The sequence below is a fragment of the Spinacia oleracea genome, chromosome 2 (assembly GCF_020520425.1).
Source record: "Spinacia oleracea cultivar Varoflay chromosome 2, BTI_SOV_V1, whole genome shotgun sequence".
NCBI lineage: Eukaryota > Viridiplantae > Streptophyta > Magnoliopsida > Caryophyllales > Amaranthaceae > Spinacia > Spinacia oleracea.
Genome location: NC_079488.1, coordinates 65,489,936 through 65,505,998, shown reverse-complemented (window position 1 = coordinate 65,505,998; position 16,063 = coordinate 65,489,936). Strand labels below are relative to the sequence as shown.

General features: G+C 44.8%; 8 non-coding genes and 1 pseudogene across 8 annotated transcripts; all 9 read right to left on the bottom strand.

Moving 5' to 3' along the window:
* Nucleotides 1–917: 917 nt before the first annotated feature.
* On the bottom strand, nucleotides 918–1,036 carry LOC130468895 (5S ribosomal RNA). Its single transcript, XR_008929280.1, has one exon. It is a non-coding gene; the product is annotated as a 5S ribosomal RNA (ribosomal RNA).
* Nucleotides 1,037–1,243: 207 nt separating this feature from the next.
* On the bottom strand, nucleotides 1,244–1,362 carry LOC130468836 (5S ribosomal RNA). Its single transcript, XR_008929221.1, has one exon. It is a non-coding gene; the product is annotated as a 5S ribosomal RNA (ribosomal RNA).
* Nucleotides 1,363–1,569: 207 nt separating this feature from the next.
* LOC130468877 (5S ribosomal RNA) lies at nucleotides 1,570–1,688 on the bottom strand. The gene has a single exon (XR_008929262.1). It is a non-coding gene; the product is annotated as a 5S ribosomal RNA (ribosomal RNA).
* A 2,196-nt stretch (nucleotides 1,689–3,884) lies between these two features.
* Nucleotides 3,885–3,984, bottom strand: LOC130468276 (uncharacterized; annotated as a pseudogene).
* A 10,621-nt stretch (nucleotides 3,985–14,605) lies between these two features.
* LOC130468906 (5S ribosomal RNA) lies at nucleotides 14,606–14,726 on the bottom strand. Its single transcript, XR_008929291.1, has one exon. It is a non-coding gene; the product is annotated as a 5S ribosomal RNA (ribosomal RNA).
* A 207-nt stretch (nucleotides 14,727–14,933) lies between these two features.
* On the bottom strand, nucleotides 14,934–15,052 carry LOC130468881 (5S ribosomal RNA). The gene has a single exon (XR_008929266.1). It is a non-coding gene; the product is annotated as a 5S ribosomal RNA (ribosomal RNA).
* A 206-nt stretch (nucleotides 15,053–15,258) lies between these two features.
* LOC130468779 (5S ribosomal RNA) lies at nucleotides 15,259–15,377 on the bottom strand. Its single transcript, XR_008929164.1, has one exon. It is a non-coding gene; the product is annotated as a 5S ribosomal RNA (ribosomal RNA).
* Nucleotides 15,378–15,584: 207 nt separating this feature from the next.
* Nucleotides 15,585–15,703, bottom strand: LOC130468655 (5S ribosomal RNA). Its single transcript, XR_008929040.1, has one exon. It is a non-coding gene; the product is annotated as a 5S ribosomal RNA (ribosomal RNA).
* Nucleotides 15,704–15,910: 207 nt separating this feature from the next.
* On the bottom strand, nucleotides 15,911–16,029 carry LOC130468880 (5S ribosomal RNA). The gene has a single exon (XR_008929265.1). It is a non-coding gene; the product is annotated as a 5S ribosomal RNA (ribosomal RNA).
* Nucleotides 16,030–16,063: the final 34 nt, after the last annotated feature.

Sequence of the window (16,063 nt, the reverse complement as noted above, 5' to 3'; positions counted from 1 at the left end):
TTTTCACGTCGAACTTAAGGGTCTATTTATAGGAAAGAGTTCGTGGAAAGATAGAATTGCAGAACTCTAATCCACGAGGAATTAGGAAAAAACACGTACCAGGTATTTTCAGCGCCCAGGCCTGGGCGCCGAAGATTTCGGCGCCCAAAGCCAGGCGTTGAAAATAAGGTCTGGGCTGTTTTTCTTAGTCATATTCGGATTCCTAGAATCCGGAGTATTCGAGATTTAATTGAGTCCTTTAGTGCGTATTAACCTTGTGACGGGATGCGTCTCGGCCCGTTACGAACTCTAGGCTCTTTAGGATTTTAATTAATACGTGACTCTTACTTTCGAATCATATTAGGAATAGGATTCTCTCGCAATTTCTATCTCATTTAGGATTTATGTTGGAGTGCAACACCTAATTCTGACAGGTTTCTATCTTTTATGACTTGCCACTTTTAACAACTACCTATTACGGCAGTTACTATTTTTAGCAGGTTTCCATAAATAGCAAGTTTCGGGTGAAATGAAAAGGGGTAATGAGATTCGTTATTTTATAGGAGATGCGTTGTCAAGTGGAGATTTACGTTCTCATCATCGAACCTTCCCTTTCGGGAATGGGGACAAAAGTAGGTGTCTACACATCCTAGTACTACTCTCGCCCAAGCACGCTTGACTGCGCAGTTCTGATGGGATCCGGTGCATTAGTGCTGGTATGGTCGCACCCAAACACTTACTGGGCTCATTTCATTATAACCCAAACCCGACCCCCTTTTCTGTTCGGAATGCCGTAACTTTGCGCCCGATTCTCGGAACTCCGCCGTTGTTTTTCCAAATTCCTTATTTCTCGACCACCTACGCTCCGCAACCTCGTTTTACCTCGGAAAAAGGCACCGTCGTCGGAAAAAATAAAAAAACGAAATTTGGCGAAAAAAGGGGTGCAACACGAGGACTTCCCAGGAGGTCACCGATCCTAGTACTACTCTCACCCAAGCACGCTTGAATGCGGAGTTCTGATGGGATCCGGTGCATTAGTGCTGGTATGATCGCACCCAAACACTTACTGCGCTCATTTCATTATAACCCAAACCCGACCCCATTTTCTGTTCGGAATGCCGTAACTTTGCGTCCGGTTCTCGAAACTCCGGCGTTCTTTTTCCAAATTCCTTATTTCTCGACCACCTACGCTCCGCAACCTCGTTTTACCTCGGAAAAAGGCACTGTTGTCGGAAAAAACAAAAAACGGAATTTGTCGAAAAAAGGGGTGCAACACGAGGACTTCCCAGGAGGTCACCCATCCTAGTACTACTCTCGCCCAAGCACGCTTAATTGCGAAGTTCTTATGGGATCCGGTGCATTAGTGCTGGTATGATCGCACCCAAACACTTACTGCGCTCATTTTATTATAACCCAAACCTGACCCCCTTTTCTGTTCGGAATGCCGTAACTTTGCGCCCGGTTCTCGGAACTCCGCTGTTGTTTTTACAAATTCCTTATTTCTCGACCACTTACGCTCCGCAACCTCGTTTCACCTCGGAAAAAGGCACCGTTGTCGGAAAAAATAAAAAACGGAATTTGGCGAAAAAAGGGGTGCAACACGAGGACTTCCCAGGAGGTCACCCATCCTAGTACTACTCTCGCCCAAGCACGCTTGACTGCGCAATTCTGATGGGATCCGGTGCATTAGTGCTGGTATAGTCGCACCCAAACACTTACTGCGCTCATTTCATTATAACCCAAACCCGACCCCCTTTTCTGTTCTGAATGTCGTAACTTTGCGCCCGGTTCTCGGGACTTCGCCGTTCTTTTTCCAAATACCTTATTTCTCGACCACCTACGCTCCGCAACCTCGTTTCACCTCGGAAAAAGGCACCGTCGTCGGAAAAAATAAAAAACGGAATTTGTCGAAAAAAGGGGTGCAGCACTGATATGTGCGTTTTATTTAGTGTTTTCACCCCCGTCCCTTAGTACTTTTATGCGTCAAATGAGTTCTTAGGAGCCGTTTTTAGTACTAATCTGTGTATTTGAGTGTGCCTTGAGTTTCAGGACTACTTAGTGAGAAATTGGTCTTTTTAGACCCGTTTTATGATGATTTAGGCCACTACATGATCCCGAGGGGATTCGGGATGATTACTGTCGACTTACGGGAGCCTTAGATGTTCATGATTGAGCCCCGGAAGTTGGACTCGCTGTTGCGGACACATTTAGCTTTTCGCCCAGAAGATCTCCCATCGCCCACCGGGCGAGCAGGCCAAGAAAGGATGCAGTCACCGGGCGCCCGACGGGCGGACATCTGCCCGGTGCCCACCGGGCGCCCAGCAAAGAAGCAGCAGTGGGCAATTCTCCAGTCGCCCGACGGGCGAGTGGGGCCCGACCGGGCGCGTGAAGATTGTCCCAAGATTTCTCCCACCGCCCGCCGGACAGCCCTGCGCCAGTCGGGCGGATTTCTAGCTTCCCGCCCGTCGGGCGGATGGCTGCCCGACCGGGCGACGACAACCCTGGAGCCTTCAGCACGCGGTTTACTTTAGTTTTATTCCGGTTTTATCTTGTGTTTTTGGGCTAAACTATAAATATAGCCTTTGTTAATTTAGTAGAGCATCTTATTTTTACCTTAATTTCTAGTATTAAGAACTTAGTTTATTTTCCTAAGCTTGGTTTTTCTCTCTAATTTGTTCTAAACACTTAGTTTATTTTCAATCAAAAATTCAAGCTTTCATTTGCCATTGTTCTTCAATTAGGTATTATTCTTTATTTCAATTGTGGTAGTTATGCAATGTCAAGTTAAGATTCGAGAGATACATTCTGATGTTTAGGCTTGTGTCAATAGGTAGAATTAGAGTTAATACGTAGCGAGAGCCCGTTAATTCTAAGTCTATGATTAGTATCGATTCGAGAGAGCATGCTAGTCTAATTAATTACTTGTCAATTATCGTAATTGTTCATTGTCCTGGATTATTATTTGTTGGTGAACCTATGCCCTAGATTCTTTAATATATTGATTCATTCTTGTTTAATTATCGTTCGTAGTCTTAGCATACAAATCACCAACCAATTTTTGTTCTCAATAGTCTAGTTTAATTAATTGATAGTAGGAAGAACGCCTGTTTCCCTGTGGATTCGATCCTGACTTCCCTTGCTACCTAGCTAGTGGACTTAGGTTATTTTTGATTAGGTGATACGACTTTAGCCTGTCAAAATTTGGCGTCGTTGCCGGGGAAACGATTTTATTTTCTGTTGTTGATTGCTTATCCTAGATTATTGTTTGTTACTACTCAAGGAACTCACGTTCCTTGAGACCGGATCTCACATTGTTTTGTAGTCTTTGTCTATGCCCAGGACCGTAGGTACTAGTAATCTTACTCCATTCGATCCTGAGCCCGAAAAAACCTTTCGTAGACGAAGAACTTTCATTGCACAGTGTGGGAATTACTCTGATTCTGATCATAATATTGGCGATCTTTTTCCTTCAGATACAGATTCAGTTTCAGAGATAGAGATGGGTGATGAAACTCTACTACCGCCACCTACCCCACGGCTTACAGACTATTCTAAGCCGAGTCTGTCCGTGCTACCAAAGGCAATCCTGCCTTCTATTGCAGCTGAGACCTTCAAAATTGAGCCTGCATTGATTAACATGATTGAGAGACGCCCGTACGGTGGGGAACCAGGTGAAGATTCGAATCTTCACATATAGTCCTTCATCCAATATTGTTCCACCATCAAGCAAAAGGGATTGACTCCGAAACAGACTATGGAGATACTTTTCCCGTTCTCTTTGAGTGGGAAAGCTAAATTGTGGATTAATGGGTTGAATCGGGCGGCTTTGAAAATCACTAATTGGGAGTCCTTGGCTCTTGCTTTTTATGTTAAATATTTTCCACCTGAGGAAACAGCTCGTCTAAGGGGTCAGATACTGGGTATCTCACAACAAGCAGATGAGAGTTTATTCGAGGTCTGGGAGAGATTCAAGGATTTGCAAAGAGAGTGCCCGCACCATGGTTTGGAAGATTCATAGTTACTAGCATGTTCGGTTTTGGTGTCGAACATTGTCGTCGTAGGAGGCCTATCAACGACACAAAGAGTTATTTATTTTTTTACGAGTCGCTTTTGAAATCGAGTGCTTTTCTTACGCCCCCGTAGCAATTCTTTTTACGAACGTTTTTTTTGTGCTACGTATTTTCCTTTTGCGCGGGCACCGAGGCTGCTACGCCTGACCAGAAGGCGAAGCAGCAACTTCAGCGCCCAGCGTAGGGCGTGAGAAATTCTGGCGCCCAGCCAGGGGCGTTGAAAATGCGTCCCTGGCTGGTTCTCGTTTTCTGTTTGCGTCTACTTTTGTTTACGCGACTTCGATTTTGCGTGCTTGCCTAATAACGTCCTTTACGCGTTGTGCAGCCTTTGTGGGATTCGTTACAGGCCATCCCGAGCGTCGCTTATTTTTGTGGCGATCGTTCGGGTTTGCGGAACACGTGTTTCGGCATAACTCTTTGGCAAATTGGTTTATGAATGTTTGGGAAATTTTTAAGGTCGTTGGTTTTTTTAGGACAGTTTGTCACACACAATCATATATTTCGCTACACATAACTAACATTCCATCATGAGGCAATAATAATATGTCATGTAGTTTATGATAGGCTTCTATGGGTAGTTATTTGTGCCTGGCTTGGTACCGCTTCTATCGTAGATCCAACACATGCCCCGGTCGAGGTAGTGTCTTCAGCAGACAAATTTCGCTCAAGAGGCCAACCCGCAAGTGCAAGCCAAGGGGGCATGCAGGCGAGAGGGACCTAATGGGCGAGCGATTGGGTTTGGGACGGGTGTACTACTAGCAAAAGTGCCGAGTGGACAACATTTGAAGCGTATGCACCCCCCGGTTGGCGATGGGTATCCTTAGTCCCAACTCCCAAGATGAAACACCAAGGGAGCCAAGATTCGTTATGCGGTTCTGTCCGTTCACATTAATATGCTGATTTTCAGGTCGTCCAACTTGATTGGGAAATAAACGCGGGGTAGGATCGTTTCACCCTTCGGCTATTTTGATTACCTACAAGCACGAGTATTTCCTTCACTATCCCCAGTGGAGTCGCCACTGTGAGGGGGTCGAAAAAGCACGAGGCTGATGCGTGGCCTCGTCCCTCGTGGGTGTGACACTTCTTTTTGTCAAATCAAGTGTAATTGAATTTCCTGTGAGTTTACACCCAATTGACTAGTAATATAGGAGTCGCCATTCAGTTTTTAACGACAATGAGAAAAATTGACAAAACCCGGTTATCGTGACATAAAGGGAGTGCAATTATGTTTGACCACGGCGGCCGTAGGTTCCCTTGTGATCCCTGGTGGTGGGGATCGCTCAACGTACACCCGCAGGGTAGAGATTGAGGGTTCGGGGGACTATAACTACCGAGAGGAGTACTCGCTCTTCGATAACTCCAGAGGCAGGATATCCTTACTAACTCCAGAGGCAGGAGATTGAGTGGTAGGGATTATGATGGTCCTTCTATGCCGGTTGAGGTTGATTCTGGGGTGTCTACTAGTGGTCTGGTCAGTGAGGAAATCCCAAAAATAGTTATGGATGGTAAGGAAGCTGAAAAGGTAGTCAATGAGAATGAGGCTACAATTGAGGTTAAGAAGGGGACAGATATTCAAGTACCACCTATTGCACTCCCCTTCCCAAACCGGCAACTCAAGAATAAGCCAGACAAGCAGTTTGGCAGATTCTTGGAAGTGGTCAAAAATTTGCAGGTAACGGTTCCTTTTACTGAATTAATTTTACAGGTTCCTGCTTATGCTAAATTCATGAAAGATATTTTGACCAGGAAACGCGCTTTTTGTGAGGTAGAGACTATAAATTTCACTGAGGAATGTAGTGCTTATTTGCAAAACAAGTCTCCACCTAAACTTAAAGACCCCGAGAGTTTTTCCATCCCATGTAACATTGGCACTGTATTTATTGATAAAGCTTTATGTGATTTAGGTGCTAGTGTGTCTTTCATGCCTTTGTCTGTCTGTACTAAACTGAATATGGGTGAGCTTAAGGTTACTAATATCACTCTACAAATGGCCGACCGTTCGGTCAAATACCCCTTAGGTGTTTTAGAGGACGTCCCTGTTAGAGTAGGTAAATTCTATATACCTGTAGACTTTGTAGTACTAGACATGCAGGAGGATTCTCAAATTCCCATAATCTTTGGTAGACCCTTCCTTCACACGGCAGGGGCGGTCATTGATGTTAAAAGTGGGAAATTGACTTTGTCTGTTGGGGATGATAAGGTGACTTTTAATCTGAATAGTCCCTTAAAAAGTCCCATGCTAGAGGAAGAAAAATGCTATCGTATAGATGTAGTTGATTTTATTACTCGTGATAACGTCTCCCAAGTTCTCGAAAGAGATCCCTTGGAGGCAGTGCTTTGTTGTGAGTCTTCTGCAGGTGATAGCAGTTCTTGGAGTGCTGAAGTGGATGCTCTGGAGTTGGCTCTTAATGGTGGAGAATCTGAGCCGGAGAGCACCAAATTGAAGAGGTTAGTTCGGCCGGTTTGTCCTGTTAAAGAGGTAAAGAAACCCAAACTTAAGCCTCTTCCTGCTAACCTTAAATATGCGTTTTTAGATGATGAAAAACTTTGCCCTGTGATCGTCAGTACTGCACTTGATGCAGACCAGTTATCCCAACTTCTTATTGTGTTGAAAAGGCACAAAAAGGCCATTGGGTACAGTATTGATGACTTAAAGGGTATTAGCCCTGACTTTTGTATGCATAGGATACATCTAGATGAAAATCATAAACCATGCATCCAAACCCAGCGCCGTTTGAACCCTGTCATGCAAGATGTTGTAAAAGCTGAAGTTATGAAATTGCTTGATGCGGGTATTATATATGATGTGTCTGATTGTAAGTGGGTGAGTCCTGTTCAGGTAGTGCCTAAGAAAGGGGGGACAACTGTGGTGAGAAATGAAAAAAATGAGTTGATACAAACTAGGGTAGTCACAGGTTGGCGCATGTGCATTGATTATAGGCGTCTTAATGTTGCTACTAAAAAGGACCATTTTCCCCTTCCCTTCATTGATCAAATGTTAGAAAGGCTATCCTGTCACAAGTTTTTCTGTTATCTGGATGGTTATTCTGGTTTCTTTCAAATTCCCATACATCCAGACGACCAGGAAAAGACCACCTTCACCTGTCCTTATGGTACCTTTGCATATCGTAGGATGCCTTTTGGTCTGTGTAATGCACCCGCCACTTTCCAACGTTGCATGATGAGTATCTTTTCTGATTTTATTGAGTCTATCATGGAAGTGTTTATGGATGATTTTAGTGTCTATGGTACTTCTTTTGATTCTTGCTTGCTAAATCTGACTAAAGTCTTGAAAAGATGTGAATAGTGTAATTTAGTCTTGAACTGGGAAAAGTGTCATTTCATGGTTACTGAAGGGGTGGTCTTGGGACATTTGATATCTGATAAGGGCATTCAGGTGGATCGAGCTAAGGTCCAAGTGATTGAACAATTGCCCCCTCCAGTTAATGTGAAGGGTGTTAGAAGTTTTCTTGGTCATGCGGGGTTTTATCGCCGCTTTATCAAGGATTTTTCTAAAATTTTTAAACCACTTACCCAGCTCCTCCTCAAGGATGCCCCTTTTGTGTTTACTGATGCTTGTCTCGAGGCCTTTGACAGGATTAAACAGACACTGATTTCGGCTCCCATCATTCGTTCTCCCGAATGGGATCTTCCGTTCGAGATAATGTGTGATGCAAGTGATTATGCAGTTGGGGCAGTTTTGGGTCAGAGAAAGGAAAAGGTTTTGCATGCCATATACTATGCAAGTAAGACCTTAGATGAACCTCAAGTTAATTATGCTACTACTGAGAAGGAGCTTCTAGCCATAGTCTATGCCTTGGACAAGTTTCGCACCTATCTGATTGGGTCCAAGGTGATAGTCTATACTGACCATGCGGCTCTTAAGTATCTGCTCTCAAAGAAGGAAGCCAAGCCCAGGCTTATTCGATGGAGACTACTGCTACAAGAATTTGAGCTGGAGATTCGCGATAAAAAAGGGGCTGAGAATGTTGTTGCAGATCACCTGTCTAGATTGAGATATGATGATGGTAAAGTGCCTACACCGATCGATGACTCATTTCCGGATGATCACTTACTTGCACTTGCCAGTCAGTCACCATGGTTCGCAGATTTTGCTAACTACATTGTAGGGGGTATTCTTCCGGCCGATCTTACATATCAACAGAAGAAGAAATTCCTACATGATGTTCGGTTCTATTTTTGGGATGACCCTTATTTGTTTCGTGAGACTGCTGAAGGGTTGTACAAGCGTTGCGTTCCGGAATGGGAAGTCCAAGGTATTATCAGTAGGTGTCATTCTTCACCTTATGGTGGTCACCATGGACCGGCAAAGACTAACGCTAAGTTGTCTCAATGTGGCTTTTACTGGCCTACTATGTTCAAGGATGCACAGGCTTTTATTATGGCTTGTGATGCGTGCCAGAGGGCCGACACTATTTCGAGGAGGTATGAGATGCCACAGAACGGGATCCTTGAGGTTGAGGTTTTTGATGTGTGGGGAATCGACTACATGGGACCATTCCCATCGTCCAAGGGTAACTTCTATATCCTTGTTGCTGTAGATTATGTGTCCAAGTGGGTGGAAGCCGTTGCCTCACCTACTAACGATGCTAAGACGGTCATTTCCCTGTTCAAGAAGATCATTTTTCCTAGATTTGGGGTTCCGCGCGCTTTGATTAGTGATGGAGGGTCACACTTCCATGAGAAGCATCTGGATGCGCTCCTGCGCAAGTATGGGGTTTATCACCGCACCGGGCTAGCCTACCACCCTCAGACTAGTGGTCAAGTTGAGGTCTCCAACCGGGAGATCAAATCTATCCTTGAGAAGGTGGTGGCGAAGTCTAGGAAGGATTGGAGCGATAAGCTAGATGATACTTTATGGGCATACAGAACCGCCTTTAAGACACCTATTGGTACCTCCCCGTATCGGTTGGTGTATGGCAAGGCGTGTCACTTACCAGTAGAAATGGAGTATAAGGCTTATTGGGCTATCAAACAGCTCAACATGGATGCAAGGTTAGTCGGTGAGAAGCGGTTACTTCAATTGGGTGAGCTCCATGAATTACGACTACAAGCTTATGATAGTGCTCGGATTTATAAGGAAAAGACCAAGAAGTGGCACGACAATCACATTTTGCATAGAGAGTTCGCGGTGGGCGACAAGGTTCTACTATTTAACTCTAGGCTTAAGTTATTTCCTGGAAAACTTAAGTCTAGGTGGTATGGGCCGTTCACCGTGACTATGGTAAGCAAGTTTGGGTCTGTTGAAGTAGAGAATGATAATGGTGAACGATTCAAAGTCAACGGGCAACGTTTGAAGCTGTACCATGATGGGGCTACTGTAGGAGTGGTTGAGGTCCATCACCTCAATCCCTTCGGCTCATAAACTGCATATTCAAGGTAACAAGGTCGAGCGGGACCTAGAAATAAACCAGCGCTTTGCGGGAGGCAACCCGTATTTTATTGCTTTCGATAGCTTAGTTTTATTTTGTGTGTTTTGTAGCTTATCCTTTGCTTTCGAGTTGTGAGGAGAGGGTATTTTTACTGCCTAGGGTGTTTGATGATGTACAGGTGTTAGCTCCTAAGTGCGAAAAGTTAGAAAACGTCGTAAGGAGCAAGCTGCAGGCCTATCGCCATACGCCCGACGGGCGAGAGGCGCCCGACCGGGCGCGTGAGGAAAATTAACCAAGTGTCGCCCTTCGCCCGACGGGCGGACCTGTGCCCGTCGGGCGGCCTACGAGCTGCAGGCCCGTCGGGCGGGCGTTGGCCCGACGGGCGACGAGAGATTTGCTCGACAATAACTTGCACGGGAGTTCTATTTTCTCATTCTCCTTTCAATCATCTCCTTCAACGTCTCTCACAAACTCCATTAACCATAAAACCCTAAGAACTTCAACCCTCCATATCTCCCTCATCTCTCACTCAAATTCATCAATCCACATACCAAAATCATCCTCATCACATCCTCTTCAACCCCCACCAAACAATTTTCACCCTTTCTCACTCCCCACAAAAAACCCAATTTCAACCAAAAACCTCAAAAACTCAAAACTCTACAACAATGGGTTCTAGGCCAAAGAGGACTTGCACGGGAGCAACAAGGAGACAAGAGGAGGCTTCCACAAGCCGTCCACCACCACCACCTCAGTTTGCACCGGATTCGGCCTTCCCGAACATGATTCTAACTAGTGAGGAGCAACAAACCCGTCTTGCACACCTCAAGCTTCGGAAGGTAGTCCCTACTCGATTTATTTGTCAGAAAACTTTGCATGATATGCGTATTGAGAGGGATGTTAGGAGATTATTTCATGGGGTGGGAATGAAGCACATGTTTTCCATGGTTAGGTTGACATTTAGAGATCTTACTCTTGAATTCCTTAGCTCGTTTAATGTTAGAAAGAATGGATACAAGGATGTCACTAGAGTTTCTTTTCGATTGTTAAATAATGATTATGATATGCCTATAAAGGATTTTGGTGCTATTTTGGTTTGAATGTGGAGTATAATAGGTTCCTCGGGGAGGGGCATAACAAAATGAGGTATGGGGGAAATTGACTGGGGATTTCAATCCTGGTAGCATGCAACATTTGCACGCCTCTAGCGTGCAACACCCCGTCCCTTTTGTTTGGTTCAGGTTTATGGCTTTTACAATTTTTGGGAGGGACCAAAAGGAGAATGTGAGGAGCACAGAGCTGGAGGTGCTCGGGGGGTATTTGTTGGATAACAATGAAGGTTACAGGATGAATTTGGCCCATCACTTGGCCATGCAGTTGCTTACCACTGCCACCCACCGCTACTCGACCGATATTGCTTTAGGGGGATTGGTCACCCACATTGCCATAGCGGTGGCATACTTTGCTGAGAGGGACCATGCCGTGGTCTGGGGTAACAACCTGTTAGATTTAGAGTATTTTGGGAGCCTTTACAGGGTGCACTCTGAGTACGGGGAACTTCTTCCCAATCAGATGTCTTGGATGTTCCAGAGGAACGCTCTTTTTACTCTACCGAACACTACCGGGCTCACCAGTTTTACGAGGGGTCAGTCCCATTACATATATGTAGGTGAGCAGGCACCACCCTTAGCCCAGCCCCAGCCCCAGCCCCAGCCACAGCCCGAGGCCGCGCCTCACACCTATTTCCGGAGGGGAGGGCGTAGAGAGAGGGGGTCGGGACAGAGAGGTAGTCCGGCTCCACAGGAGGAGCAAGGGTCTTCAGAGGAGTTGGGGGATATTCATGAGAGGCTGGGCAGACTTGAGCTCGGTTTCCATGAGTTTGCCGCGGATCACCAGAGGACTATGTTCCCTTTCTACGATCAGTACGCCAGGCAAGGCTACATTGCCCCAGATCATCAACACCCTTCCTGGTTTACTTACCCCGCGGAGGGGTACGGAGTTCCCGGTTCCATGGGCACCTTCACGCCTACCCACTACGGGGGGTTTGGAGCGGGCACTAGCGGCTATGGTGGCCAAGGTGGTGATGGTGATGATGGTGATGATGGCCAAGGCCATCAGTGATGCTGTTGATGATGATGATGGTCCGATACCCCTTGAGCCAATGAGGACATTGTCTGATTTGGTTTGGGGGGGGGGGGGGGGTTTCACATTACTTGTACATATTAGGTATGTTTTCCTTTTATTTCAGCATTTACTTATTGTTGTGTGTTTATTTTGGTGTGTTTATTGCTTTCTAGGGTAGTTTATTGCTTTGAAAAAAAATACAAAAATACGTTCCGATGAATACAATATCATGCTTCCTGTGCCCCTTGAACGAAAATTGTTTTGATTCTTGGTATTTGATGATGGGCAATGTAGATGTGTTGGCCATGATTTGATATTTGAATGTTTTGATACCTTAACATGAGTCAACTCCGACTAACTATTTGTGGACTTGGTGCTTGACTAGTTGGCTTGGTTAGGATGTGTGATAGCTTCCTGGTGTGTCATTGATTTTGAGTATTGATTTACAACTGTTAGTAGTGTTTTATGACTCATATACATGCACATTGTGGAGGACGAAGGCATTTTTTCTATTTAGGTAGCCTTCATGTGAATGTAGATACATTTGTTCCCTCTTTTTCTACCCATGTTGTGCTTGTGCCCTTTATTCGGTGACTAACCACATTACAAACCCGTGAATTCCCCGTTGGTTACTAGTCCCAAGCCTAGCTTGGGGGAGCTTATAGTAGTGAGGTGATGGAGTTGTAGTGTAGTGTATTTTTGAGCATATTGAATGTGGAAAAAGGAGTTCGTCTCATCGTGGTTGTTGTTGAAAATGAGTTGAAAATGAAAGAGATGAAAGAACAAAATAAATGCGAAGGTTTCTAAAAGAAAAGAGAAAAAAAAAAGAGATTGAAAAAAAAAATGAAGAAAAAAAAAAATTCTTACTCTCAAAAATTTCAAAGTATTGTTTCACTCATGTTTCATAAGTTCATTATTCCTAGGAGTGATTGGTTTTAATTGTGAAAAAGGCAAGAAAGTATGGTGTTGGTGTTTGTTGTTTCATCATGTGTTGAGTGGGAGGTTTATGGTCATCATCTTGTGGTTGATCATGGTTATTTAGGATTCATGCTACCCAAAGCCAAGACTTTAAAGCTCACATTATACCCAAATTTACCGCACCCTTACCTAAGCCTAACATTACAAGCTTTGAAGACCTTCCAACCTTTGTGCATAGAGTCGTACTAATATGAAAGTAGTTGTTTATCAATGCAAGTTATGACATGGCACATTCCGAGTCGACTACTAGGTTGAGTGTATATTTTTCTAGACACACGAGTGTTGTGAGTTTGGGAGGGCATTGTTCACTTATATGTTGGGAGGGGAGCGAACGGGTACATCTTTTATCCGCCACATAAATGAGTGACTAGTGTGTGAGCACTAGTCTTGAATTCCATTGTGCATTTGTGGTTCGCTTTGCGTGACGATTGTTAAGGTGGATTAGCGATTGAATGGATTTGATTGGTTGAAATTGATGCATGCTTGTTGGATTTTACCTTGGATTATGTTTTCATTTTGAAATATGTTGGGGGTGAAGTTGGTCTTGTGTTCATCGATGATTTCCTTGCTTAGGGACAAGCAAGGATCTAGCTTGGGGAGGTTTGATATGTGCGTTTTATATAGTGTTTTCACCCCCGTCCCTTAGTACTTTTATGCGTCAAATGAGCTCTTATGAGCCGTTTTTAGTACTAATATTTGTATTTGAGTGTGCCTTGAGTTTCAGGAATACTTAGTGAGAAATTGGTCTTTTTAGACCCGTTTTATGATGATTTAGGCCACTACATGATCCCAAGGGGATTCGGGACGATTACTGTCGACTTACGGGAGCCTTAGATGTTCATGATTGAGCCCCGGAAGTTAGACTCGGTGTTGCGGAAACATTTAGCTTTTCGCCCAGAAGATCTCCCATCGCCCACCGGGCGAGAAGGCCAAGAAAGGATGCAGTCACCAGGCGCCCGACGGGCGGACATCCGCCCGGTGCCCACCGGGCGCCCAGCAAAGAAGCAGCAGTGGGCGATTCTCCAGTCCCCCGACGGGCGAGTGGCGCCCGACCGGGCGCGTGATGTTTGTCCCAAGATTTCTCCCACCGCCAGCCGGGCAGCCCTGCGCCCGTCGGGCGGATTTCGAGCTTCCCGCCCGTCGGGCGGATGGCTGCCCGACCGGGCGAAGACAACCCTGGAGCCTTTAGCGCGCGGTTTACTTTAGTTTTATTCCGGTTTTCTCTTGTGTTTTTGGGCTAAACTATAAATATAGCCTTTGTTAATTGTAGAGCATCTTATTTTTACCTTAATTTCTAGTATTAAGAACTTAGTTTATTTTCCTAAGCTTGGTTTTTCTCTCTAATTTGTTCTAAACACTTAGTTTATTTTCAATCAAAAATTCAAGCTTTCATTTGCCATTGTTCTTCAATTAGGTATTATTCTTTATTTCAATCTTTTGTTTTGCCTTAATTATGTTTTCAATCATGCTAATTGCTTTATTTATTGTTAATATGCTTGAGTAGTCTAATTTCTAGGGTTTGGGGATCCATGATTAATATGAATGGATATTGAATAGTTATGATCGTTAGCATGGTAATTGATTCCTATTGATTGGTTTATTTCACTATACAATTAGATTTGCGCAGGTTTAATTGTGGTAGTTATGCAATGTCAAGTTAAGATTCGAGAGATACAATTTGATGTTTAGGCTTGTGTCAATAGGTAGAATTAGAGTTAATACGTAGCGAGAGCCCGTTAATTCTAAGTCTATGATTAGTATCGATTCGAGAGAGCATGCTAGTCTAATTAATTACTTGTCAATTATCGTAATTGTTCATTGTCCTGGATTATTATTTGTTGGTGAACCTATGCCCTAGATTCTTTAATATATTGATTCATTCTTGTTTAATTATCGTTCGTAGTCTTAGCATACAAATCACCAACCAATTTTTGTTCTCAATAGTCTAGTTTAATTAATTGATAGTAAGAAGAACGCCTGTTTCCCTGTGGATTCGATCCTGACTTCCCTTGCTACCTAGCTAGTGGACTTAGGTTATTTTTGATTAGGCAATACGACTTTAGCCTGTCAAACACGAGGACTTCCCAGGAGGTCACCCATCCTAGTACTACTCTCGCCCAAGCACGCTTGACTGCGGAGTTCTGATGGGATCCAGTGCATTAGTGCTGGTATGATCGCACCCAAACACTTACTGCGCTCATTTCAGTATAACCCAAACCCGACCCCCTTTTCTGTTCGGAATGCCGTAACTTTGCGCCCGGTTCTCGGAACTCCGCCGTTCTTTTTCCAAATACCTTATTTCTCGACCACCTACGCTCCGCAACCTCGTTTCACCACGGAAAAAGGCACCGTCGTCGGAAAAAATAAAAAACGAATTTCGCGAAAAAAAGGGGTGCAACACGAGGACTTATCAAGAGGTCACCCATCCTAGTACTACTCTCGCCCAAGCACGCTTGATTGCGGAGTTCTGATGGGATCCGGTGCATTAGTGCTGGTATGATTGCACCCAAACACTTACTGCCCTTATTTCATTATAACCCAAACCCGACCCCCTTTTCTGTTCGTAATGCCGTAACTTTGCGCCCGGTTCTCGGAACTCCGCCGTTCTTTTTCCAAATTCCTTATTTCTCGACCACCTACGCTCCGCAACCTCGTTTCACCTCGGAAAAAGGCACCGTCGTCGGAAAAAATAAAAGACGGAATTTGGCGAAAAAGGGGTGCAACACGAGGACTTCCCAGGAGGTCACCCATCCTAGTACTACTCTCGCCCAAGCACGCTTGACTGCGGAGTTCTGATGGGATCCGGTGCATTAGTGCTGGTATATTCGCACCCAAACAGTTACTGCGCTCATTTCTTTATAACCCAAACCCGACCCCCTTTTCTGTTCGGAATGCCAAAACTTTGCGCCCGGTTCTCGGAACACCGCCGTTCTTTTTCCAAATACCTTATTTCTCGACCACCTACGCTCCGCAACCTCGTTTTACCTCGGAAAAAGGCACCGTCGTCGGAAAAATTAAAAAACGGAATTTGGCGAAAAAAGGGGTGCAACACGAGGACTTCCCAGGAGGTCACCCATCCTAGTACTACTCTCGCCCAAGCACGCTTGACTGCGGAGTTCTGATGGGATCCGGTGCATTAGTGCTGGTATGATCGCACCCAAACACTTACTGCTCTCAATTCATTATAACCCAAACCCGACCGCCTTTTCTGTTCGGAATGCCGTAACTTTGCGCCCGGTTCTCGGAACTCCGCTGTTCTTTTTCCAAATACCTTATTTCTCGACCACCTACGCTCCGCAACCTCATTTCACCTCGGAAAAAGGCATCGTCGTCGAAAAAAATAAAAATCGGAATTTGGCGAAAAAAGGGGTGCAACACGAGGACCTCCCAGGAGGTCACCCATCCTAGTACTACTCTTGCCCAAGCACGCTTGACAGCGGAGTTCTGATGGGATCCGGTGCATTAGTGCTGGTATGATAGCACCCAAACACTTACTGCGCTCATTTCATTATAACCCAA